The sequence below is a fragment of the Miscanthus floridulus genome, chromosome 4 (assembly GCF_019320115.1).
Source record: "Miscanthus floridulus cultivar M001 chromosome 4, ASM1932011v1, whole genome shotgun sequence".
Classification (NCBI taxonomy): domain Eukaryota; kingdom Viridiplantae; phylum Streptophyta; class Magnoliopsida; order Poales; family Poaceae; genus Miscanthus; species Miscanthus floridulus.
This window is the reverse complement of record NC_089583.1, coordinates 6963032-6989101: the sequence shown is the minus strand read 5'-3', so window position 1 is coordinate 6989101 and position 26070 is coordinate 6963032.

The window sequence follows — 26070 nt, the reverse complement described above, 5'->3', positions numbered from 1 at the left end:
TGATTCTTCAAGTGAAGAAGAACCTCATCACAAGAGGTGAGGCTGCAAGCACTCATCATCAAGCTCTTCTCGTGTGTGCCTTATGGCACGAGGTAACAAAAGCTCTTCCATGAACTTGTGCAAGAAAATCTTGAATTTGCTAAAGCTTGCACTAGTCAACAAAAGAAGCTCAAAAGCTTAAAAGAAAAGCTAGATAGTTCACAAAAAGCATACAAAACCTTGCTTGAACAATATGAGAACTTTGCTAATCTCAATGTTGAACTATCTACTAAAATTGAGCAACTTGAGGCTAGTCCAACAACAAATGCATGCACAATCAATGATGAGCAACTTGAAAAGAAAAATGAAAAATTAAAAGAAAAGTTAGTTAGCTCACAAGAAGCATATAATAGTTTGCTTGCTAAAATGGAAACCATGTGCAAACATTGTGATGAGCTAACTAATAAAGTTGCTAATCTTGAAGCCATTAGCACAACCCCCACCAAGGCATCTAAAAGGAAAAGTTCTATCTTTAACATGTCTAAAAAGGATGCCTCTACTTCTTGCAATGATCTATGTTTAGACTCACCTTTGTGCAACCAAGTTTGTGTTGAGAAAGTTGTTGTAGATACGTGCACACAAGAGGTTGCAAAGGAGAATGAGCAACTCAAGCAAGAAGTAGCTCGCCTCACCAAGGACTTAACTCAAGTGAAAGGCAAGGCGAAGCAAACCCAACTTCATCAAGATAACACCATCAAGGAAGTGAAGAAGCTTGATGAAGGACAAACTGTGGTTTGTTACGTATGCCACAAGGAAGGTCACAAGTCCTATGAGTGCAAGGTGAAGAATGGGGGAGGAGCAAAGAAGAAGGAGAAAAAGCAAACAAGCAAGCTCTCCAACACCTACACCAACAAGGTGGACAAGAAGGCCTCCACACCTTATCTCTTGAAGAAGAAGAAAAATGACAAGGTGGTGGCCATCAAGGTGAACAAGCAAGTCAACAACAATGGGGTCAAACGCTTTTGGGTGCCAAAGGAAATCATTTCAAACATGAAGAGCACCAAGAAGGTTTGATCCCGAAAGGGAAGTGAGAAGTCTGTCGGACTTCAGGGAATTTGGAGACTTGGCAAAGTATGGGTGCATTTCTTGGGGTGCATCATGATGGACAAAATCATTGTCAAGTGGGTTAGTTAATACTATGGACCCAAATTCCCCTTCCCATGTTAGGTAACTAGATGTCATTACTTTCAATTAGTATTCATTTCAATTGGCATTGTTTTTCAATTGATATACTCTTAAAGCATCTAGTTATCTTTCATGCCTATGTTTGCATTTACATGCTTAAATCTTTTGTCATGCATTCAATAGGTATATCATATGGTAGGCTTGCTTGATTTCATTATCAACTCTTAGAGCAAACCTACATGGGTTAAAATTGTTTAGAAGCACGGCACATAGCTTGTTTTACAATTTTTTATCTAATATGTGCCAAAGTCTAAATTGTAGATAATCTCTCCCGAATATCATTTTTGAAAATGATTCTCACATTCATGAGATGTCATCTTTCAAGTGGTATTTTGATTCTAAAATCAATGTGCATGATTCCTACAAAGTGTTCCACATTTGTGTGCACATATTTAGGGGGAGTAATTCTACAACTTGGATGCTTTGAGACTAACACTTTTTCAAATGGTATCAATTTTTTCCAACCTATCACATGTGTAGCAGTCTCATTGTAAGGAAATTGGAGTCCCCGGAGTTAAGCATCATTCTTCAATTGGCATCATCATGTTAATTTCATTTCATATTTATATGCTTTCTCCATGCATTTTATAGAGTAAACTCTCTTGTACAATAAATTGCTAAGTATGCATATGCTTTGCTTTCTACCATATGTATGCATATATTTAGGGGGAGCTTAGTCTATATAATGTGAGAGTCAAATTTTGTGATCCATTTCACTCTACACGCAAAGGATCACGAAATTTGACCCTCCCTTGTGCTACTAATGTCTTCCTTTTCGGTGTTTGATGCCAAAGGGGGAGAATTTGAAGGACCAAAGACAAGCATTTAGTTACAAGTAGTAATGGTCCAAGAAAGGGAGAAAAGTGAATTATTGGATTAATACAAGTAATGGAAATTTTTTTAGAAAGCTAGGCTTTAATCCATAATATCACATGGGGATTTTTGAAAGGGCAAGACAAGCTTTTAAGTAAAGTTTTAATTAGTATCTGTCAATTAGTATCATATAACCTTGCCCTTTGCATTGCATCCTAGCAAATAGGTAGTTTTTAACTTCCAAATTCTTATTATTTGCTTGCTTTGGTCGTGTTGGCATCAATCACCAAAAAGGGGGAGATTGTAAGGAAAATAGACCCTTGGCCCATTTACTTTGGATTTTGGTGTTTGATGACCAACACAACCAAATTGGACAAATGAATTTGCAAGTGTTTATTTTGTAGTTCAATAGGGTGCAAAACGTAACTTGGACAAAGGCGACGTGATGATCCGATGATCAACACCTCAAGCAAGACTTTAGGAGCACAAGAGAAGACCCAAGAGATCAAGCAAAGTCCAAGCATGAAGATTGGAACCAAGCCGTATGCAAGATCGTGAAGAAATGAGCTCACTGTGGTGATCAGATGCAGGACCGGACGCTGGACAAGCAACCGGACGCTGGGCAAGTGGCTTGGCAAACAGGCGACTGGACACTGGACCGGACGCTGGCGGCAACCGACCGAACGTAGGACAACAGCATCCGATCAAGTACAGTAAGGTTCTAGAATGGCAAATCTGTGACCGGACGCGTCCGGTGGCAGGCGACCGGACGCTGGCCAGCGTCCAATTAGTATATTGCTGGCTCAATGGTCGGAATGACCGGACACGTCCGGTCAGGATGATTCAGTGTCCGGTCAGTAGCAGTTTTGCGGGAATTCAACCCCCAATGGCTACTTTCTCAGTGGGGCTAATAAATACAACCCCCAACCGGCCATTTAAGTGTGGTGGAGCTGAGAAAACATACCAAGGGTGTTGATACACCATTTTAGTGATCTCCACATGCATAGTGCTTAGTGTTTTATTAGGTGATTAGCATAAGTGCTTTGCGAAGTGCTTAGGTTGATTAGACCACCACTTATGCGCTTGCTCTAGGTTTATGCCTAGTGTTTAGTGAGGTTTGCATACCTCTTGCCACCCCATGCTTGCGAGCACAAGTGTTGTACATCGGAGGGGCTTGAAGTCTTGCGAGATCACACCAACCGCGTTTGTGGTGTGGCCACCACCGTGTACCGGAGGGAACAAGGCCCACGGTGTTTTGGCCAGAAGCTTGATAGTGAAGACGGCGGAGAGCATCCGGGAGAGGCTTGCCGAGAGGCACATCAAAGACCCACTTGCGCGTGGGGAAGGCCCGAGGCTATCCACGGAGGTACCCGACCGAGAGCTTGGCCCTTGTGAGGGATTCCTTGCGAGGGGCTCCAACAAGGACTAGGGGGAAGCTGGCACGCTTCTCGATACCTTGGTAAAAATACCAGAGTCATCGATGGGAGTTTGCATATCTCTACCTTGCTCTTTAGCTTCTGCATTTACATTGATTACTTTACTACATTTGCGGTAGAGATAGCAACTCACTAGCAAAACCATAGTTGCACATCTAGATAGTTTATCTATTGCATAGGTTTTGCTACGATTAGCGAAAGAGTCCATAGTTTAGCATTAGAATTTTTAAGTTGCCTAATTCACCCCCCTCTTAGGCGTCATGGCCCCTTTCATCTACTACTACAACTCTACTGCTACGATTACTCTACTCAACTACTTTCTACTTACTACTCCTAAGTGGCTACTTCTAGCTACTAACTGTTGGCTGCTGTTGTTTTTTTTTTGCCAAATCTCCCAGGACTCGCCCAGAACTTGTTGTCCTGTCTTTTGCCATCAGCGGCTGCACTTTGTTTGCTAAGCAGTTGTTGGTTTTTTTGCCAAATCTCCCCTCTCCTCTCCTCTCCTTTGTTTTGCCGATGATGAAATTGTCCAAGTCCATACATATTATGGAATATGAGCTGATGATCAAGAACTTGTGAGGAACATGGCATCATTAGCAGCCGCCCCTACATTACCTTCTCCTCTCTTCTCTGTTATGATGCCTTGATGCTCCAAGTTCAAGATCAGATGATGATTGACATGTTTCTGAGGCATCTACCACTGCTACTACTCTTTTTTTATATATAATCTATCATTATAGCACCTACTACTACCACTCCACTGCTAAGTGGCTGTTGCTCTTACTCTACTACTACCACTCTACTGCTACACTTAATCTACTCTACTACTTTCTACTTACTACTACTACTTGCTACTCGTAAGTGGCTGCCGCTCTTACTCTACTACTACCACTCCTTCTCTGTTTTTTTTGCTTATATATTGCTGGTGTGTAGTGGCTGTTGCTACTACTACTACTACTCCTACTCCTACCACTCCTCCTACTAGTACTACTCCTGCTCCTACTACTACTCCTTCTCTGTTTTTTTGCCTATATACTGCTGGTGTGTAGTGGCTGATGCTACTACTACTCTTCATCCTCCACCACCTACCACTCCTCCTACTACTACTAATCCTCCTACTCCTCCTCTTACTACTCCTACTACTCCTCCTCTTACTACTCCTATTACTCGTCCTCCCTGTACTTGCTACTCCTACTGCTGCTCTTCTTTCAGTGATGCTCCTACTACTACTCCTAAGTGGCTGCTGCTCCTACTCCACTACTACCACTCTACTGCTACACTTACTCTACTCTACTACTTTCTACTTACTACTACTACTTGCTACTCCTAAGTGGCTGCTGCTCTTACTCTACTACTACCACTGCTCTGTTTTTGCTTATATACTGCCGGTGTGTAGTGGCTGTTGCTACTACTACTACTACTACTACTACTCCTACCACTACTCCTACTAGTACTCCCCCTGCTCCTACTACTACTCCTCTGTTTTTTAGCTTATATACTGCTAGTGTGTAGTGGCTGCTGTTGCTGCTGCTACTACTACTACTCCTCCTCCTCCTACCAGTCCTCCTACTACTCCTCTTACTACTCCTACTACTCCTCTCACTACTCCTATTACTCCTCCCTGTACTTGCTACTCCTACTGCTGCTCTTCTTTTAGTGATGCTCCTACTACTACTCCTAAGTGGCTGCTGCTCTTACTCTACTACTACCACTCTACTGCTACACTTACTCTACCCAACTACTTTCTACTTACTACTCCTAAGTGGCTACTTCTAGCTACTAACTGTTGGCTGCTATTGCTTTTTTGCCAAATCTCCAAGGACTCGCCCGGGACTTGTTGTCCTATCTTTTGCCATCAGCTGCTGTACTTTTTTTGCTAAGCAACTGTTGGTTTTTTTGCCAAATCTCCCCTCTCCTCTCCTCTCATTTGTTTTGCCGATGATGAAATTGTCCAAGTCCATACATTATATGGAATATGAGCTGATGATCAAGAACTTGTGAGGAACTTGGCATCATTAGCAGCCGCCCCTACATTACCTTCTCCTCTCTTCTCTGTTATGATGCCTTGATGCTCCAAGTTCAAGATCAGATGATGATTGACATGTTTCTGAGGCCTCTACCACTGCTACTACTCTTTTTTTTGATATATAATCTGTCATTATAACACCTACTTCTACCACTCTACTGCTAAGTGGCTGCTGCTCTTACTCTACTACTACCACTCTACTGCTACACTTACTCTACTGTACTACTTTCTACTTACTACTACTACTTGCTACTCCTAAGTGGTTGCTACTCTTACTCTACTACTACCACTCCTCTGTTTTTTTCTTATATATTGCCAGTGTGTAGTGGTTGTTGCTACTACTACTACTACTCCTACTCCTACCACTACTCCTACTAGTACTCCTCCTGCTCCTACTACTACTCCTTCTCTGTTTTTTGCTTATATACTGTTGGTGTGTAGTGGCTGTTGCTGCTGCTACTCCTCCTCCTCCTCCTCCTCCTCCTCCTACCACTCCTCCTACTACTCCTGCTCCTCCTACTCGTCCTCCTCTTACTACTACTACTACTCCTCTTACAACTCCTATTACTCCTCCTCCCTATACTTGCTACTCCTACTGCTGCTCTTCTTTTAGTGATGCTCCTACTACTACTCCTCAGTGGCTGCTGCTCTTACTCCACTACTACCACTCTACTGCTACACTCAGTCTACTCTACTACTTTCTACTTACTACTACTACTTGTTACTCCTAAGTGGCTGCTGCTCTTCCTCTACTACTACCACTCCTTCTCTGTTTTTTGCTTATATACTGCTGGTGTGTAGTAGCTGTTGCTACTACTACTACTACTTAACTACTACTACTACTCCTACTCCTACCACTAATCCTTCTAGTACTCCTGCTCCTACAACTACTCCTTCTCTATTTTTTTACTTATATACTGCTAGTGTGTAGTGGCTGCTGCTGCTGCTGCTACTACTCCTCCTCCTCCTCCTTCTACCACTCCTCCTACTACTCCTCCTCTTACTACTCCTACTACTCCTCCTCTTACTACTCCTATTACTCCTCCCTATTCTTGCTACTCCTACTGGTGCTCTTCTTTCAGTGATGCTCCTACTACTACTCCTAAGTGGCTACTGCTCTTACTCTACTACTACCACTCTACTGCTACACTTACTCTACCCAACAACTTTCTACTTACTACTCCTAAGTGGCTATTTCTAGCTACTAACTGTTGGCTGCTGTTGCTTTTTTTTGCCAAATCTCCTAGGACTCGCCCAGGACTTGTTGTCCTGACTTTTGCCATCAGCTGCTGCACATTTTTTGCTAAGCAACTGTTGGTTTTTTTGCCAAATCTCCCCTCTCCTCTCCTCTCCTTTGTTTTGCCGATGATGAAATTGTCCAAGTCCATACATTATATGGAATATGAGCTGATGATCAAGAACTTGTTAGGAACTTGGCATCATTAGCAGCTGCCCCTACATTACCTTCTCCTCTCTTCTCTGTTATGATGCCTTGATGCTCCAAGTTCAAGATCAGATGATGATTGACATGTTTCTGAGGCCTCTATCACTGCTACTACTCTTTTTTTTGATATATAATCTGTCATTATAGCACCTACTACTACCACTCTACTGCTAAGTGGCTGCTGCTCTTACTCTACTACTACCACTCTACTGCCACACTTACTCTACTCTACTACTTTCTACTTACTACTACTACTTGCTACTCGTAAGTGGCTGCTGCTCTTACTCTACTACTACCACTCCTTCTCTATTTTTTTTGCTTATATATTGTTGGTGTGTAGTGGTTGTTGCTACTACTACTACTACTCCTACTCCTACCACTACTCCTACTAGTACTCCTCCTGCTCCTACTACTACTCCTTCTCTGTTTTTTGCCTATATACTGCAGGTGTGTAGTGGCTGCTGCTGCTACTACTCCTCCTCATCCTCCACCACCTACCACTCCTCCTCCTACTACTAATCCTCCTCCTACTCCTCCTCTTACTACTCCTACTACTCCTCCTCTTACTACTCCTATTACTCCTCCTCCCTGTACTTGCTACTCCTACTGTTGTACTTCTTTTAGTGATGCTCCTACTACTACTCCTAAGTGGCGGCTACTCTTACTCCACTACTACCACTCTACTGCTACACTTACTCTAATCTACTACTTTCTACTTACTACTACTACTTGTTACTCCTAAGTGGCTGCTGCTCTTCCTCTACTGCTACAACTCCTTCTCTATTTTTTGCTTATATACTGCTGGTGTGTAGTGGCTGTTGCTACTACTACTACTACTTAACGACTACTACTACTACTCCTACCACTAATGCTACTAGTACTCCTCCTGCTCCTACAACTACTCCTTCTCTATTTTTTGCTTATATACTGCTGGTGTGTAGTGGCTGCTGTAGCTACTACTACTCCTCCTCCTCCTCCTTCTACCACTCCTACTACTCCTCCTCGTCCTACTACTCCTCCTCTTACTACTCCTACTACTCCTCCTCTTACTACTCCTATTACTCCTCCCTGTTCTTGCTACTCCTACTGCTGCTCTTCTTTCAGTGATGCTCCTACTACTACTCCTAAGTGGCTGCTGCTCTTACTCTACTACTACCACTCTACTGCTACACTTACTCTACTCAACTACTTTCTACTTACTACTCCTAAGTGGCTACTTCTAGCTACTAACTGTTGGCTATTGTTGCTTTTTTTGCCAAATCTCCCAGGACTCGCCGAGGACTTGTTGTCCTATCTTTTGCCATCAGCTACTGCACTTTGTTTGCTAAGTAGCTGTTGGTTTTTTTGCCAAATCTCCCCTGTCCTCTCCTCTCCTTTGTTTTGCCAATGATGAAATTGTCCAAGTCCATACATTATATGGAATATGAGCTGATGATCAAGAACTTGTGAGGAACATGGCATCATTAGCAGCCGCCCCTACATTACCTTCTCCTCTCTTCTCTGTTATGATCCCTTGATGCTCCAAGTTCAAGATCAGATGATGATTGATATGTTTCTGAGGCCTCTACCACTGCTACTACTCTTTTTTTTGATATATAATCTATCATTATAGCACCTACTACTACCACTCTATTGCTAAGTGGCTGCTGCTCTTACTCTACTACTACCACTCTACTGCTACACTTACTCTACTCTACTACTTTCTACTTACTACTACTACTTGCTACTCCTAAGTGACTGCTGCTCTTACTCTACTATTACCACTCCTCTGTTTTTGCTTATATACTGCTGGTGTGTAGTGGCTGTTGCTACTACTACTACTACTTAACTACTACTACTACTACTCCTACCACTACTACTAGTACTCCTCCTGCTCCTACTACTACTCTTTCTCTGTTTTTTTGCTTATATACTGTTGGTGTGTAGTGGCTGCTGCTGCTACTACTACTACTACTACTCCTACCACTCCTCCTACTCCTCCTCCTCTTACTACTACTACTCCTCCTCTTACTACTCCTATTACTCCTACTCCTAAGTGGCTGCTACTCTTACTCTACTACTACCACTCCTTCTCTGTTTTTTGCTTATATATTGCTGGTGTGTAGTGGTTGTTGCTACTACTACTACTACTACTACTACTCCTACCACTACTCCTACTAGTACTCCTCCTGCTCCTACTACTACTCCTTCTCTATTTTTTTGCTTATATACTACTGGTGTGTAGTGGCTGCTGCTGCTGCTACTCCTCCTCCTCCTCCTCCTCCTCCTACCACTCCTACTACTCCTGCTCCTCCTACTACTCCTCCTCTTACTGCTCCTACTACTCCTCCTCTTACTACTCCTATTACTCCTCCTCCCTGTACTTACTACTCCTACTGCTGCTCTTCTTTCAGTGACGCTCCTACTACTACTCCTAAGTGGCTGCTGCTCTTACTCCACTACTACCACTCTACTACTACACTTACTCTACTCTACTACTTTCTACTTACTACTAGTTGCTACTCCTAAGTGGCTGCTGCTCTTACTCTACTACTACCACTCCTTCTCTGTTTTTTGCTTATATACTGCTGGTGTGTAGTGGCTATTGCTAACAATACTACTACTTAACTACTACTACTACTCCTCCTACCACTACTCCTACTAGTACTCCTCCTGCTCCTACTACTACTCCTCTATTTTTTTGCTTATATACTGCTAGTGTGTAGTGGCTGCTGCTGCTACTACTACTCCTCCTCCTCCTCCTCCTACCACTCTTCCTACTACCCCTCCTCCTCCTACTACTCCTCCTCTTACTACTCCTATTACTCCTCCCTGTACTTGCTACTCCTAGTGCTGCTCTTCTTTCAGTGATGCTCCTACTACTACTCCTAAGTGGCTGCTGCTCTTACTCTACTACTACCACTCTACTGCTACACCTACGCTACTCAACTACTTTCTACTTACTACTCCTAAGTGGCTACTTCTAGCTACTAACTATTGGCTGCTGTTGCTTTTTTTACCAAATCTCTCAGGACTCGCCCAGGACTTGTTGTCCTGTCTTTTGCCATCTGCTGCTGCACTTTTTTTTGCTAAGCAGCTATTGGTTTTTTTGCCAAATCTCCCCTCTCCTCTCCTCTCCTTTGTTTTGCCGATGATGAAATTGTCCAAGTCCATACATTATATGGAATATGAGATGATGATCAAGAACTTGTGAGGAACTTGACATCATTAGCAGCCGCCTCTACATTACCTTCTCCTCTCTTCTCTGTTATGATGCCTTGATGCTCCAAGTTCAAGATCAGATGATGATTGACATGTTTCTGAGGCCTCTACCACTGCTATTACTCTTTTTTTGATATATTGTTGTTTTATAGGACTACTTTGGTTTATAGCCCTTTTTGATTTCTTATACCTTCTCGCGTACCTAAAGCACACTTTCTTACATCTATTAGAACAAAGCGCGAAATAATGTTGTGGACACCAGACAGTGCAGCCCGATGCCCCGAGCATGATGAGCACCCAACCAATGAGGAGCAAGCACTAGAGGACCAGCTAACTCAGGAGCAGTTCGATAACAAGTTAGAAAAGGATCTAGAAGTGATGCTTACTCAGGAGCAGTGTGATGAGGAGGAAGGGGAGCAGAAGGAAGAGCGAGAGAGGTTACTAAAGGCGAAGAAGAAGAGGATGATGATGATGATGACTTAGAAGAGGGATATGAAAGTCCCAAGGATCCTTTCCCACATTAAGTCAGAATGAGGCCAACGGAGGAAGATTTGGACAAGGATTTTGACCCGAACGAGGAGGTAGGGAAAAGCCTTAGCTTGTAAATTTTGCTAAAGCTTTGGCTATGTTACCTCTACTAACACTTTGACCTACCATATATATAGGTCCCTCTTGAAACTCGGAAAAGATGACGTCGATGTCCGCGACATCTTGCTGGACAAGACAGAGTAGAGAAAAGGAGAGCAGAGGCAACAGCCACAGAGATGGATCATGATGCCTCTGCTCCACAAACTCAAGACACAACCACGACTACCAAGCCTAAGAGGAAATGAGGGGATAGAAAAGGAAATCTATATCCAGATAAGGCATGCTATGTGATAACGGAGGTCGAGCCAGCAGGGGAGATCCTTGAGCCGAAGGAATTAAGAGAAAAATTCCATAATACGATCGGGGCCCTAGTAAGAGATAAATTAAACCTAGCAATCCCTAACTGGAAAGAGGTACCAAAGAATACAAAGAATGCACTATGTGATAGGCAGCTGAAGGTCAATTTTAGATTTCCAAAGGGTAAGCACGAATTGGTAAAAAAATGCTATCAGGATGATGGGAGAGTCATTCCAACGTTGGAGGTCGGAGCTCAACACGAAGTATATCCAAAAGGGGTTAACTCCCTTCAACGAGTTCGGCAAAATAACTCCTAGTCAATGGGAGGAGCTCGTGTCTCAGAAGACTTCACCGGAGGCATTGGAGCTCAGTGCCTGTAACACCGAGCTGGCGAAGAGGAATAAACACCACCATCATCTAGGTCCTGTTGGCTATTATGCCAAGGAAGAGTAGTGTAGGAAGATGGGCGAAGAGGCCGTAGCTGCTGGGAATATCGATGTGATGAATTTAAAGGTACGCTCAAGGAACTGGATATATGCGAGGAGTACAGAATCATCCAGCAGTAATCTTAAGTTTGATAAGCTAGAGACCCAAGAGGCGGTATCAAGGATACTGAAATATGCTGAAGACAAGGAGAAGGGCTCATTCAATCCTTCTAGAGAGAGGGACGAGCTTAGCCTTGGCTTGGGAAACAAGGAGCATACAGGCCGCACCAGGGGGCTAGGGAAAAGGACGACCTGGAAGCAAGGATTCAAAGAGGACAGACACATATACAAGAAACATGGCCGAGACCGGGAGACTAGTCTTGAGCTCAAAGTGAAGGCTCTAGTTGCGAAGGCGCTGGAGGAGCAAGGACTGTCTACGGAGCCACGGATATTAGAGACGTCGTCGAGAGAACTGGCATTAGTTGGCAGCCCTCCAAAAGTTCCTAGCAGCCAAGATTCCACTATAGCCACAACCCTAGTCGATCGCATACGGGAATCAACTAGTTGCACCTTGGTGTTTCTCAATGGCCAATAGAACACTGTGATGGAGGTGGCAACGGGTGTGGCACATCCTCCCAGTGGCTTACACCATAATAATAAGATACCTCCGGACTACACTAGGGTCGAGGTGCATACAGTGAAGCCCGAGTTCATGCAGTGGAGCATAGACTATGTAACTCCCGAGGGGCTGGTGTTACTCGGAGACATTAAGGGCAGTTCATCCTCTGGCACAAATGGGACATTATATTGACTGCTTCTTCGCCGCCTGCCCTTCTCCCAAATTTGGAGCGAGTTGTCGAGGTCGGGGAGATATTTTCACCGTCTTGTGACCCCCACATTCTTGAGATGCCACATTCTTCCCCGCCTCCTAGCGAGCATGTGCCTGATGAGATGCCACAACCTTCTCCAGCTCGTACCGAGCAAGTGCATCATGAGATACCACAGTCTTCTCAACAAGCACAGCCAATACATGAACAATGAGTGCCTCCTGAAGAAGCTGTAGCACAAGAAGATGATGACGTGCCTATATGGGAACTTGGAAAGAAGCATCCAATCAGCATGAGGCCAGTTTATGTTCCGATCAAAGACGTCTCGTCGGTGTCCAAGTGGTATTCCCATGACCAGTTCAAGCCTGAGAACCAAGTTAAAAAAGTCCTATCACGGGGTTCTGAGGAGGCCGTCACTAGCAAACTCCACCAAATTGCAAAGCAGTATACAAATGTTGATGCCATCAAATGGTCAAAGGATTGCTCGAAAACATATGAAAGAGGCAAGCCCTTCCTACCAAACTGGGACATCCAGCGCCTACCACTTAGAATGAGAAGGTTTCATGATTGGTACTTGCGTGTTCTCCCAACAAGCATAAATATCATACAATCATGCTTTCCCACCGGCACATTTGGACGCCTAGCTGGGAAAATTGTCTTTGACTTCAATGACATGCAAACATGCTTTCACCTGGGAGAAATGGAGATGAATCTAATTCGCACGTGGTGCCTGTAAGTCCTTGTCCTCCCGATATGATATGAATGTAATCTTTGAATTTTGTTGTAACTAACCCACGCCGTGATTTGTAGAATGCAAGTGCACATTGTCAAACAAATGCCAAGTGTGAAAGCCAGGTATGTGGACCCTCAAGCTATAGCCCAAACAAATTTCAATTACCCTAAATGGTGGACACTTGATGTCAAAGAGCTAGCTGCTGCAAAGACTCTTCGGGAGAAAGAGCACATCCGTACGGCGAAACTAAGGGAAGAGTCCCTTAAGGTTGCGGCATACATTGCCCTGGCTTTTAAAAATCTCCAACAACACTCTACTATATGGCTACCATACAACTTCGAGTAAGCTCAACTCTATACTTAAAGCTTTGTTCGATATATTTTATTCGATGCAAAAGAGCTTATCTAGTTCTATGATTAAATCCATGCAGCAACCACTGGATTTGTATAGCCGTCGATGTCGGGAGGAGCATGGCATGGGTCTTTGATTCATTAGATAAGGACACAGTGACATACAAAAACTTCATATCGATTCTCAAGACGTATACATATCGACAATCCTCATTAGCTTATATGTTTGTATACATACTTGTAACGTTCAGTTTTGGATACTAACAAGTTGTATTTGTTAAAATAATTCGAACAGGACATTTAGGTTCTATGTCACTAATTATCATGGAAGGCATGATCCACCAAGGAAGAAAAAGCTAGCTATAAAGACACTATGTGCGATAAGTGTAACTTACTTCTTCAGTACTCCATTACATGGCTGTCAAAAGCATTACTTAACGTTTTCATATGCAAAACACACAGTGTCCCAAGCAGAAGCCTGGGAGTGTACATTGTGGATACTATATATGTTCTATAATGAGTAACACCGGTGCCTACAGGAGACACCCCTTAAGGGTAAGTTTGAACCTCTTCACCCATAGTATAAAAACTTCGTAAATGGTATGAAATACTAAACCGAAACTTGTTCTCTTGTAGTGGAGAGAAGAGAAAGGAATGAAAAGAGACCCATACAAGGATGACCAACTCTTAGAGCTCGTCGGCGACCTTTGCAACTTCATATTGGACCAGATTGTACACGTCAGAGGCGCCTACCATGACCGAGAGTTTGAGTTAGCTACAAATCCTCAGTACCAACACCTTCGTGAGACTGAAAAGCTAGCTCTAGGACGTTGATAACAATGTGTATGGAATTTATATACTTAATGATGGATTGTATATATTCTTCTGAATTGGACTTGTAATTGTAGTTTATAGAATACTCTTGTGCTTGTAGTCGCGGTTACGGGGCGTTCGACAATGCGAACGCTGGTCGCGGGGCGTTCGGCAACGCGAACACGGTTCGAAACGCTGGTCGCGGGGCGTTTGGCAACGCGAACGCGGTTCGGAACATTGGTCGCGGGGCATTCTGCAACGCGATTTTGAATTATAAATTTGATTTTTTTTGCGGAAAAACGTACTGTAGGGGCGGTTCTAGATTGAACCGCCTCTATAAATACCTGTTTGTAGGGGCGGCTAGTACTACAGCCGCCCCTACAAATTTATTTGTCGGACGGCTGATAATACAAGTCGCCCCTACAAATAGATTTGTAGAGGCGGCTAGTAATACGAGCCGCCTCTACAAATCGATTTGTATGGACGGCTGGAAACACCAGCCGTCCCTACAAATCGATTTGTAGGGGCGGCCTGGGAACCGCTTCTACAAATACATGATTTATAGAAACCCTTGCGTAGGGACGGCTGGGCAAACCGTCTCTACACAGGGTTACGCCCGTCTCTAGAAATGCTTTTTTTTTTTTAGTAGTGATCGATCGCTGTGCAAACAGGAACAGGATTTAGTTCCACTTCCACACACGAGCGGAGCGTGTCGATCGATCGAGGCCCCGGCCCGACAGGGCTTGGACTGGACACAAGTCATGGTCAGGGACTAGCTGTGGAAAGAGATTGGAAATGTTTTACTAGCTGACACTTACATTGGCAACAGGCAGGCAGGACGGATCTGCTGCTCACCTAAACCTGCCGCTGAGCCGGCTGGCTGAAACTGAAAGCGACAACGTGACGAGGAGTCTGGAGCTCGAAACATCCGCGGATGCTGAGTTTTTTCCGTTCTCCTTTGTTGAAAACCGTACGCTAAGTGCTGAAATCTGTCTCTGATGGATCGGATCAGATGGTGACCTCGTCAGGCCGGCGTCCAAATACTAGGCCTTGTTTAGATTGCAAATTTTTGCAATCTGGATATTGTAGCACATTTCGTTTGTATTTGACAAACTTTGTCCGATCATGTACTAACTAGGCTCAAAAGATTCGTCTCATGTTTTATAACCAAACTGTGTAATTAGTTATTTTTTTTACCTACATTTAATGCTCCATGCATGTGTCCAAAAATTAATGTGATGGAGAGAGGGTGAAAAAACTTGAAATTTGGAGGTGATCTAAACAAGGCCCTAGTAGTTTACTAATTAGACGACAAAGTTAATAAAGCTTGTGCTGATCTTCTTAGCCTCTGGCCAATCAGCAAGCACGCTAATCTGTTTTTGCTCTCTAGCTAGCTAGCTAGCTATAGCCGTCTTGCTAGCTGCTCAAGGTTACGTACGGTACGTGTCACGTATACATAGCCCTGCTGGCTGCTTTGGTTACAAGTTGTAGTGAAAGCAAGTTTGACAGGTCAAGATCAAGACTTAAGCTGTGATTTCGGCCATCCTTGTGCTGCTCTTACTAGTTGTGAGTTTCCTGGTTAGACCGGCCAGATCATGTTTCACAGAGGAGCTTACTGAGCACCTCCCAGCTGGGCCAGCTTGCTTATAGTACATATGAAATTAAATTTATGTTTAAATTTGTATTTTGAATTTGAATATTACAAATATTAATCATTGAGTTATTAAGGTGAAATGATGCATATTCACGATCAATATGTTGGAATAAGGGAAAATGAATAGGGGCTGAGTTTTAGGGTGGCGCTACTACAGTTGGGTGTACAAATCAACCTCCCAAGGAGCCTCTATATATAGACAAGTAGAGGCCCTGATTTAGGGTTGTGCCCGATGTGCTCTAAAGGAAATATGCCATACAAGGTAGTTATGTATGAGCGTTGAATTGAGTTGATGTGTTCTTTGTGTCATTATATTTGTCCATTAAGAAAAATGATCTACTATCGTGTCTAGCTAAATAATGAAGCCGCTCTGGCTTCATCATTTACAGATCCAACCCTAATTCAACATCACATATATTCAAAAGAACTAAATGATGCACACTTAAGAGAAGTAAAGCAATAATTCCGATTCAACATATAATGATTCATCATCACATAATCGATTCACTCCACAAGCAAGTGGATTCACAATGAAATCTTGAATTTGTGCTAGCAAATGAAACAAATAATTGGCAAAACAAGCAGCTCTTGTTGTGGTTATAGCCTATGTATAGTGAATTTACCAACGCACAGAGCACCACAAACATAGATCTATGCCAGTTCCCTCCATCGTCATTGCAAGCGAACCTCCATTGTGGTGTGCTTCCTTCTACCGATTATTCGCTTGGCAAAGACCTACCAAAAACCAAATCAACAAAATGCAAAATATTTGCATTCTTCAATTTGTATCATGATACTATGCTTGGCAAGTGAAGCAAATCAACATGTTATGCTTGGTACATGCCATCGCTATCAGTTCATGTATTGCCGGTTGTAATGTGGCAATTGTAATGGAGGCTGCAACGTGGCTGACAGCAAGAATGGCACATTTTTGTAATGATCCTAAGTATGATATGATGCACCTTTGTAAGAGGATGTCTAAAGACAGAATTCTATCCATTTTTTGAAGAACAAACTTAAACCCATTTTGCTCATCTTGTAGTAATCTTAGTTGTGACTGATGGTAATCACATTATAACTTACTCACTCTATCCATTTCAAAATGTTGGTTGATTTAATTTTCCTTCGTCAAAATTCTCTAAGTTTAACCAACTTAATTCATAGAAACGTAAGTATGTACAACATTATTTTAGTTTCATTAAATCCATCATAAACATATCTTAATAGTGTATTAATTTCATGATGTAGATGTTAATATATTTTTATATACATTTAGTTAAAGTTAGGTAACCTTGACATGGGATAAAAGCTAAAGTACATACCATTTAGAATGGAGGAAGCACTATATATTACTAGCACATGTATGTTAGACTTTCCTTTGCACCAGGTAAGAAAGTGCCATTGTTTCATTGTGCACCTGTCCAGCCCACGCTTTTCACCTCACACTTGGACCAGTGAAGTCAAAATGTGTTTTTGATTTGGACCAGGTTATATTATGTGGTGAAACCACATCAAATATGAACCATAGAGGAAAATAAATCTCATTAGCCTAGCTAGGACCATATTTCACGAGGTTTAATTGCTCATTATATTAGGTAATGATGATGTCACACGAGTAAATTAATATCGTCTCTCTAGTACATTGGGAACAAACAAATAACATCATATATATTTATAAAAAAACAAATAACACCATATATCCAATACGATGTATACTATATACATCGGCATCCATACAATTGTTTTGACAACATAATACATCTGGGAAACTCTATAATTAATAAGGTCGATCTATCGTATATGTATATTCTCTCTGTATAAGAACCTAGCACCTGCCATGTAGGTCCCACATGTCAGTTCACTACCCCAAAACTAGACATCACTGCCGGTTCAAAAACCCACTTCACTGCTGGATTTTGAACCGATAGTGGCATCACTACCGGACACAGTGGCTTTGCTGAGTGCCAGGGGCACTCGGCAAAGCCCAATTTGCACTCGGCAAAGGCTTTGCCGAGTGCTGTACTCGGCAAAGGACACTCGGCTAAAAATGGGTCGGCAAAGGTGTCTTTGCCGAGTGTTTTTTGTCGGGCACTCGGCAAAGCCTTTGCCGAGTGCCCGACACTCGGCAAAGTTGGAACAAAAAAAAACTCGAAAAATGGGAAAAATTGAAATTTTGTTTTAATCAGTGGAGGCCTGCACCGGCCAGCGCCCGCCCATCTCCGGCATTTTTCGCGTAAATTTCGCAGCAACGCGGTCGACGGGATTTGAACCCGCGACCTCTGGTAGGGATGGGGATCCCGATCTTCCGTCAGGTTCAAAATAAACAACGATTTGTTCAGAGAGCGACACACCGATCTGGGTTCAGATCATAAAGACCCAAACCCTGCAACCTTAGCACCACGTCTCCTCTGGTTATCAACCGTGTCACAATCCGGTTGACCTCGCCAAGAAGGCTAATCCATGTTGCGAATCGAAGAACACAAGCAAGAACAAGATAAAAAGCAACTCAATTAAAGTGACAATTGCAGATGAATAATTAAGCACTCGAAGTTGGGGCCTTGCAAACCGATAACGGTGACTGTTCAATGACAGATTGATCTAAAACAAAACCCAAACCCTAAAGTAGGTGGTGGCTACTGATTATATAGCCTAAGGGACGTCCAAGGATCCCTCTTCATGTCCTAAAGGTGTCCCAACACGTTACAAGACCCAACGGCCCAAAAGACGACGACGCAGCGCCGTGACAGATTCTGGATGTCAACTTGTTTTGACGATTCCCATTGATTCTAATGGAATTTTGATGTGGTACCACTTCCATTGGTTTCCTTATGAAATTATCTTTCCATCCACATGTGAATCATCAAAAACGGAGTTCGTATGCGACCAGGACGTCCGTTTTACTACACGCTGGTCCTGGAGCCCGAGATGGACTCGAACTCAAGTTGGACTGGGCCTCCGGCTTGGCTTGGACGCCTTTGCTGGCCTCCTAAGGTGGTGGCCAAGGAGGAGGACGTCCAAGGGCTTTCTTGGTGGGTTCTCCAAGTCCTTGGGGTGTGCTCCCACTTGGGCCAGGGTCCCAAGGATGAATAACAAGCCCATAACGACAGTGTAGCTCCCAGCAGAAACAGCGATAGCAGAAACAGCGATAGAATATCTTGATGGTTTGGAGGCCTTGCTGATGTGATATTGAGATGAGACCAGATCTATTTGAAATCTTATCAAACAAGCTTTCCATCAAGTGCTCATTGACCTCGATCGCACTCCAGATGGCTGAGTTATGGCCTTCCTAATGAAGCACTGTCGAGCTACCGATGAACCGAAAATTCAACTTTGATGAACTTGCACGTTGAGATATATTTGTACCTACATTCAAATAACGACATGTACATGTGGAACCAATTGAATTGTACCAAAAATCACTATGCAAATGTAGGAACGAGCTCACCTTATAAACAATGGTTGTATCCAATGGTGTCATGTCCTCATCATCCTCCCCTTCTTGACAATAAACCGTCCTCGGTTTGGGATTAGCTGAAGAAAACATTGTTGGTAGTAGCCAACATTGCTCCCCTTTTTGAAATTTAACATGTTTCTTTATAACAAAACTAGGGGAATTCGACATGATAAGATTATAGCAATTGCAATCCTTTGGTTGATCATACTTTTGCACAATATAAGGAGATTTTAGATTTGAACAAATATAGACACGATGCACCATATACTCTCCTTTATAATTATATTTTCTAATAAAATGACATGTACAAGTAGACAACCATGACAATTCAACACATTTAAGTTTCTCTTCTAAACTACAAAGAGCATATAAAGTATCAAACTCAATATAACCCAAAGTATTTGAAGAATACAATAATTTCTTTTCATCTTTTTCGGTAGCAATGGGAAGCAAATTTTTATGTTCAGCATAAGTAATTGGTTCCAAAGCCAAAGCATCATACTCATTCACTAGTTGTGGCATACGTATAATAAAAGCATTTTCACACAGCTCTTCTTTATCACAAGGAACATCAAGCAAATTATCATGGGACAAAGATAAACCAAGAGAGGGTTCCACTAACAATTGCTCTATGATAGCATGATTTGTGGAAAGATTTAGTACATTAAGACAATTTTCACCTTCTGTGAGTGTAGCACCATGGGCATTACCTATGTTCTCAGCAGGAGTAGGAGTAATAGGTGTATTGTGAAGTGATGGTTCTGAATTTGCATATGAGGTTGTGAGCTCCTCATTTTCTTCCACGTCATCCTCTCGCTTATGTACATTATTCTGCAGAAGGTTAGTCATAGCAAGAGGAATAACAATAGACTCTTCCTCTAAATGGTTCACCTCAGCATATGAAGTCAAAACAGGAGGTGGATTAACAAAGGTTTCGTGCATAAGAAGTTTCATATCATTCCAAGTTTGAGGTTTATCAGAAGGATCTAAAGACTTCCACCAAGATAAAGCAGAATGTCGTAAAACACTAGCTGCATTTTTTATCTTCCTCCTTGGACACATAAAGCGAGTAGCAAATATGTTATCGATGGTAATTTCCCACTCCATGTACTCATCATCACCTATACCATCATAAGTCGGTGGATACGAACAAGCTGTCATTGTAAACACAAAAACAAGGAACAAACGGTGAAGATTATCCCTAATAATCCCACTACGCAGGTGGAGTGGTGCTGCCTCTCAAGATCACAGCAAAAGGAAACACCTTATCAAGCTCTTACAAGGTTCTTACCAACACAAAGCAGTGGACGGTACAACCGATGGCTGGTACGTGATACCTGTGAGGGTGTGACACCAAGATTGCAGGGGTCTTTTTCTGTACCGATCTGAAGTATATGTGGAGCTTGAGAGGCACGCAAAAGAACAAATATGTATATGTGGCACACAAGTCAGTGACAGACAGCAATATTGAATAAATCTCCATAGCACTTGTCCTAGTTGCTGGCCTATACGTGTTCCTATCACCAGTTGTGATAAACAAGAGAGGAAACAAGGATGAAAGGAAACAAGTATTAAAGGTAGCAACAGATATGAACAAGGCAAAAGGTACCACAAACAATAGAGCTATTGAGTGTTCCTTATGTGCTCCTTTTCGATATCTTCTATTCTCTTTTACTATTTTTTTCTTTTATTTTTTTGTCCAATCTTTTTTTTCTTGCTTTTGCTCTTTTGATATTTTTTCTCAGCAAGGAGAACACAAGAATAAACCACACACAAAAAAATTGAGCTCAATTGAATAAAAGATGTGGCCTATAGAAAATTAGGACTGTGCTCTAAAAAGCATACCAAAACTTGTGGGCCCAGAAACTCAATTTTCCTAATCGAATTTCGCAAATCTAATTTTTGCGAACCCAGCAAAGCTGGGATGAAATAGATCTAAAATTTTCTGGCATTCTCGGTAGATATAAATTTTTTCTCGTTTCGAGTTCGGATGTAAAAGTTATGACTGTTTTAAGGAAGCTGCTCGAATCAGGGATTTAGTGGACACAAGATGCAAACCGATGGTGATACGGAATAGCGGCAGGTGGAGGTATCAACACAAACTAGAAAAGAACACAATCTAAACCAATAACAAGACTTTGACCTAGGACACAAACTCAACAAAGCGGACTCTAAAACTGAATCATGCAAAGGCTATGGAGCGGATGGTTATAGGATAGGAAACAAATATGGCATTGGACTATGGGATAAAAGCAAAAACACTCGAACTAAGGGTAAGATGCGAACTTGACGGTATACCTGAAGCTCTGATTACCACTTGGTAGGGACGGGGATCCCAATCTTCCGTCAGGTTCAAAATAAACAACGATTTATTCGGAGAGCGACACACCAATCCGGCTTTAGATCACAAAGACCCAAACCCTGCAACCTTAGCACCACGTCTCCTCTGGTTATCAACCGTGTCACAATCTGGTGGACCTCACCAAGAAGGCTAATCCATGCTGCGAATCGAAGAACACAAGCAAAAACAAGATAAAAAGCAACTCAATTAAAGTGACAATTGCAGATGAATGATTAAGCACTCGAAGTTGGGGTCTTGCAAACCGATAACAGTAACTGTTCAATGACAGATTGATCTAAATAAAACCCAAACCCTAAAGTAGGTGGTGGCTACTGATTATATAGCCTAAGGGACGTCCAAGGATCCCTCTTCATGTCCTAAAGGTGTCCCAACATGTTACAAGACCCAACGGCCCAAAAGACGACGACGCAGCGCCGTGATAGATTCTGGATGTCAACTTGTTTTGACAATTCCCATTGATTCTGATGGAATTTTGATGTGGGACCACTTCCATTGGTTTCCTTATGAAATTATCTTTCCATCCATATGTGGATCATCAAAAACGGAGTTCGTATACGACCTGGACGTCCGTTTTACTATACGCTGGTCCTAGAGCCCGAGATGGACTCGAACTCAAGTTGGACTGGGCCTCCGGCTTGGCTTGAACGTCTTTGCTGGCCTCCTAAGGTGGTGGCCAAGGAGGAGGACGTCCAAGGGCTTTCTTGGTGGGTTCTCCAAGTCCTTGAGGTGTGCTCCCACTTGGTCCAGGGTCCCAAGGATGAATAACAAACCCATAACGACAGTGTAGCTCCCAGCAGAAACAGCGATAGCAGAAACAACGATAGAATATCTTGATGGTTTGGAGGCCTTGCTGATGTGATATTGAGATGAGACAAGATCTATTTGAAATCTTATCAAACAAGCTTTCCATCAAGTGCTCATTGACCTCAATCGCACTCCAGATGGCTAAGTTATGGCCTTCCCAATGAAGCACTATCGAGCTGCCGATGAAACGAAAATTCAACTTTGATGAACTTGCACGTTGAGATATATTTGTACCTACATTCAAATAACGACATGTACATGTGGAACCAATTGAATTGTACCAAAAATCACTATGCAAATGTAGGAACGAGCTCACCTTATAAACAATGGTTGTATCCAATTGTGTCATGTCCTCATCAACCTCCCCCTATGCACAAACCTCATCTACCACTAGACCACAATGTCATTTGTGTCTGGATTTCGTTTTAGTTCCCAACATATTATACTAAACTGAGTGTAAATTCCTTGTTTGAGGCCCTAAACGAATTCAAATAAAAAAGTTGTAACCTACAAAGTTACATAACTTTTCGAGATCTACACTTTTAGTTTAGGAAGTCTTTCCATCTGAGGCCGTTTACAAAATTTGAATTTCAAAATTTTAAAATTCAAACGCAGTTTTGCATGACAAGATGATTTCTAATCAAAAAGTTGCCAACTATAATGCTTCATAATTTTTCGAGATCTACAGAGTTTAGTTTGGTTGTTTTTCCATCCGAGGTCGTTTGAAAAGTTCGAGTTTTAAAATTTTGAAATTCAAACATAGTTTTGCATGAGAAGATGATTTCAAATTAAGAAGTTGCCAACTACAATGTTTCATAACTTTTTGAGATCTACAGAGTTTATTTTGGTTGTTTTTCCATCCGAGGTCGTTTGAAAAGTTCAAATTTTAAAATTTTGAAATTCAAACACAGTTTTGCATGACAAGATGATTTCATATAAAAAAGTTGTCAATTACAAAGTTTCATAACTTTTCGAGATATACAAAGTTTATTTTGGTTGTTTAGTCATCTGTTCATCCGACATGGTCATTCTAACATTGTTCATAAATCTTATATATCTCTCTTGTAGTTTCATAAACTACAAGAGAGATATGTTAGATTTGTGAACAAATTTACTTTCACTTTGTCATATGAAGAAAAGACCAAAACAAACATTGTACATCTTGATGAGTTATACAACTTTGTAGTTGAAAACTTTTTCATTTGAATTAATTTACTGCTTCAAAATGTGCTTTGAAATTTTCTTTGCCGAGTGTAAAAAAAAACACTCGGCAAAGAGCTTCTTTGCCGAGTGTCAAAAAAAACAATCGGCAAAGAGGTTCTTTGCCGAGTGTCAAAAAAAACACTCGGCAAAGGCGTCTTTGTCGAGTGCCTGAAAAACAACACTCGACAAACCACTTGGCACTCGGCAAAGAGCCAGTCTCCGATAGTGCATACCGGCAGTGATGGGGGGTTGACATCACTGCCGGTTCTTAAAAACTGACACTGATCTACAGGAAACAGTGTTGGTTCCTGGCTCCACCTGGCAGTGTCTAGTTGAACAACACTGCTGGTTTGTAGTGCCAACCGACAGTGACAGTTGCTTCAAGAGTATCGGTTCTTGGCTCAAGCCAGCAGTGTTGAGCAAGCCTACACTATCGGTTCATGGATCAAACCGGCAGTGTTGTAGTAAATATCAGTGTCGGTTCATGGATCAAACCGGCAGTGTTCTCGTAACTATCAGTGTTGGTTCATGGTTCAAGCCGGCAGTGTTGAGCAAGCCAACACTATTGGTTCATGGATCAAACCGGCAGTGTTGTAGTAAATATTAGTGTTGGTTCATGGATCAAATCAGCAGTGTTCTCGTAACTATCAGTGTCGGTTCGTGGTTCAAGCCGGCAGTGTTGAGCAAGCCAACACTATTGGTTTCCTTCTAACTAGCAGTGATGGTTATGACAACACTGCCGGTTTGTTGCTAACCGGCGGTGATGGCCCGTTTGTATTTTATTGTTTTATAATTTATTTTAATTTATATTTTTTTCTTGGAATCATGTTTCGCTTTATATACGCTATGTAGACGATAGGTCCATCAATATTAAACATTACAAATGTTATGATTATAATTCAAATGTTCTTATCCACATCTCGATCCCTCAAAATAAAAAAGAAATGTTCTTGGACTTCACACATGCTTCTTGGACTTCCTACAATAATCTAGTGAGCCGCTCTAGGCCATACTAGTCCTTGTACTTCACGGATTGTGTAATGGAAAATACTCCATCTTTTTCCAATACCACGGCTAAGATGAATTTTGCCAGCTCCGATTGTAGTGTGACGATCTCCATGTCTAGCAGCCTTTCATGCTTAAATTTCTTGCGCTATCGTTCAAAAAAGATGATATCCAAAGAGGAATAGTAAATCATTTTGTTGAATTATTAACAGACATAAATGAAATGGAGATTATACACACCAACTTATCGGCTTCTTCTGATTTCCCGCCGATGTAGCGAAGCATTGCCCACATTACATAAAACCCGCATTCATTGTTTCCCGCCGGCTGTGATAGATACTTCCCCTCCATTTCGACAACCTTGAATGGGACTGGCGTCCCACCGATATGTCTTCTTCAGACACCGAGCAACATTAAAAGGAGAAACATTAGAAAGCGGTATGTGTGATTAGAAAATAATAGTTATTAGGATCGCTTACTAATTCAGCACTGCCACCAGTGCATCCAGATGATGAAATGGTTTTTTCTTCGAGTCCCACACCTCGAGTAGATTTTTGGCAAGATTAACACAAATGAAGACGAAATGGTTGCTGCAATCACGGAATCCTAATTATCGAATAATCTTAACAATAAAAAAAACATAAAATTAAAAGCCGGGAACACATACTTGCAGTTGTAGGCTAGAAGTATGTGGGTTTTCTTCTTCATCGTGAATTCGTCAAAAACAGCAATCAATCTCTATTGCAGGTCTTCCACGTCATATCCATAGAGGCCTAGACATGTCTTCTCATTGACTCGCATGGGGTCCAAGAAGCCTATGTAATCCCATTTACTTTTTAGAATGCAAAATTTTGCTATACACCTACATAAAATCATGGGAAGTGCTCAAAAGTTAACAATTTGTGTCTCGAGAGAGTAGTTAATTGTAATATCGTGCATGTAGGGTACTTACATAGTCCATAGCGTCAACATTTAAACATCAAGAGAGCATTTCTGGTATAGCTGGAACAAGCACTCCCACTCGACATCGAACTTCTCTTCTTCAGGATATTGGAAAACATGTGGCGAACGGAGAGTAACCTCAAAACCAAAGTCGTCCGTCTCTATTGCTTGAGCCATGTAATATTCATGTAATTGGCGCATATATGTTGTCAGATTTTTATACTCATGATCGGGAACCAAAAGATTGCCCCTTTCATACTTCATTGCCGGTGTTCCCGTCCCTTGTACATCATAATAGATGTTTGCAGCCTCTTCCATGGTTAAATCAGGGTTGTCTTTGACTAACTTCATAATGTTCCTTAAATCTTTATTGTGTATTTCTTCATCTCTTGTTGTAGCGTATTTATTTTGTGTTTGCCTTTCGAATTTGGACTTCAACAAAAATAGAGGCAGTGAGGCACATAGATTG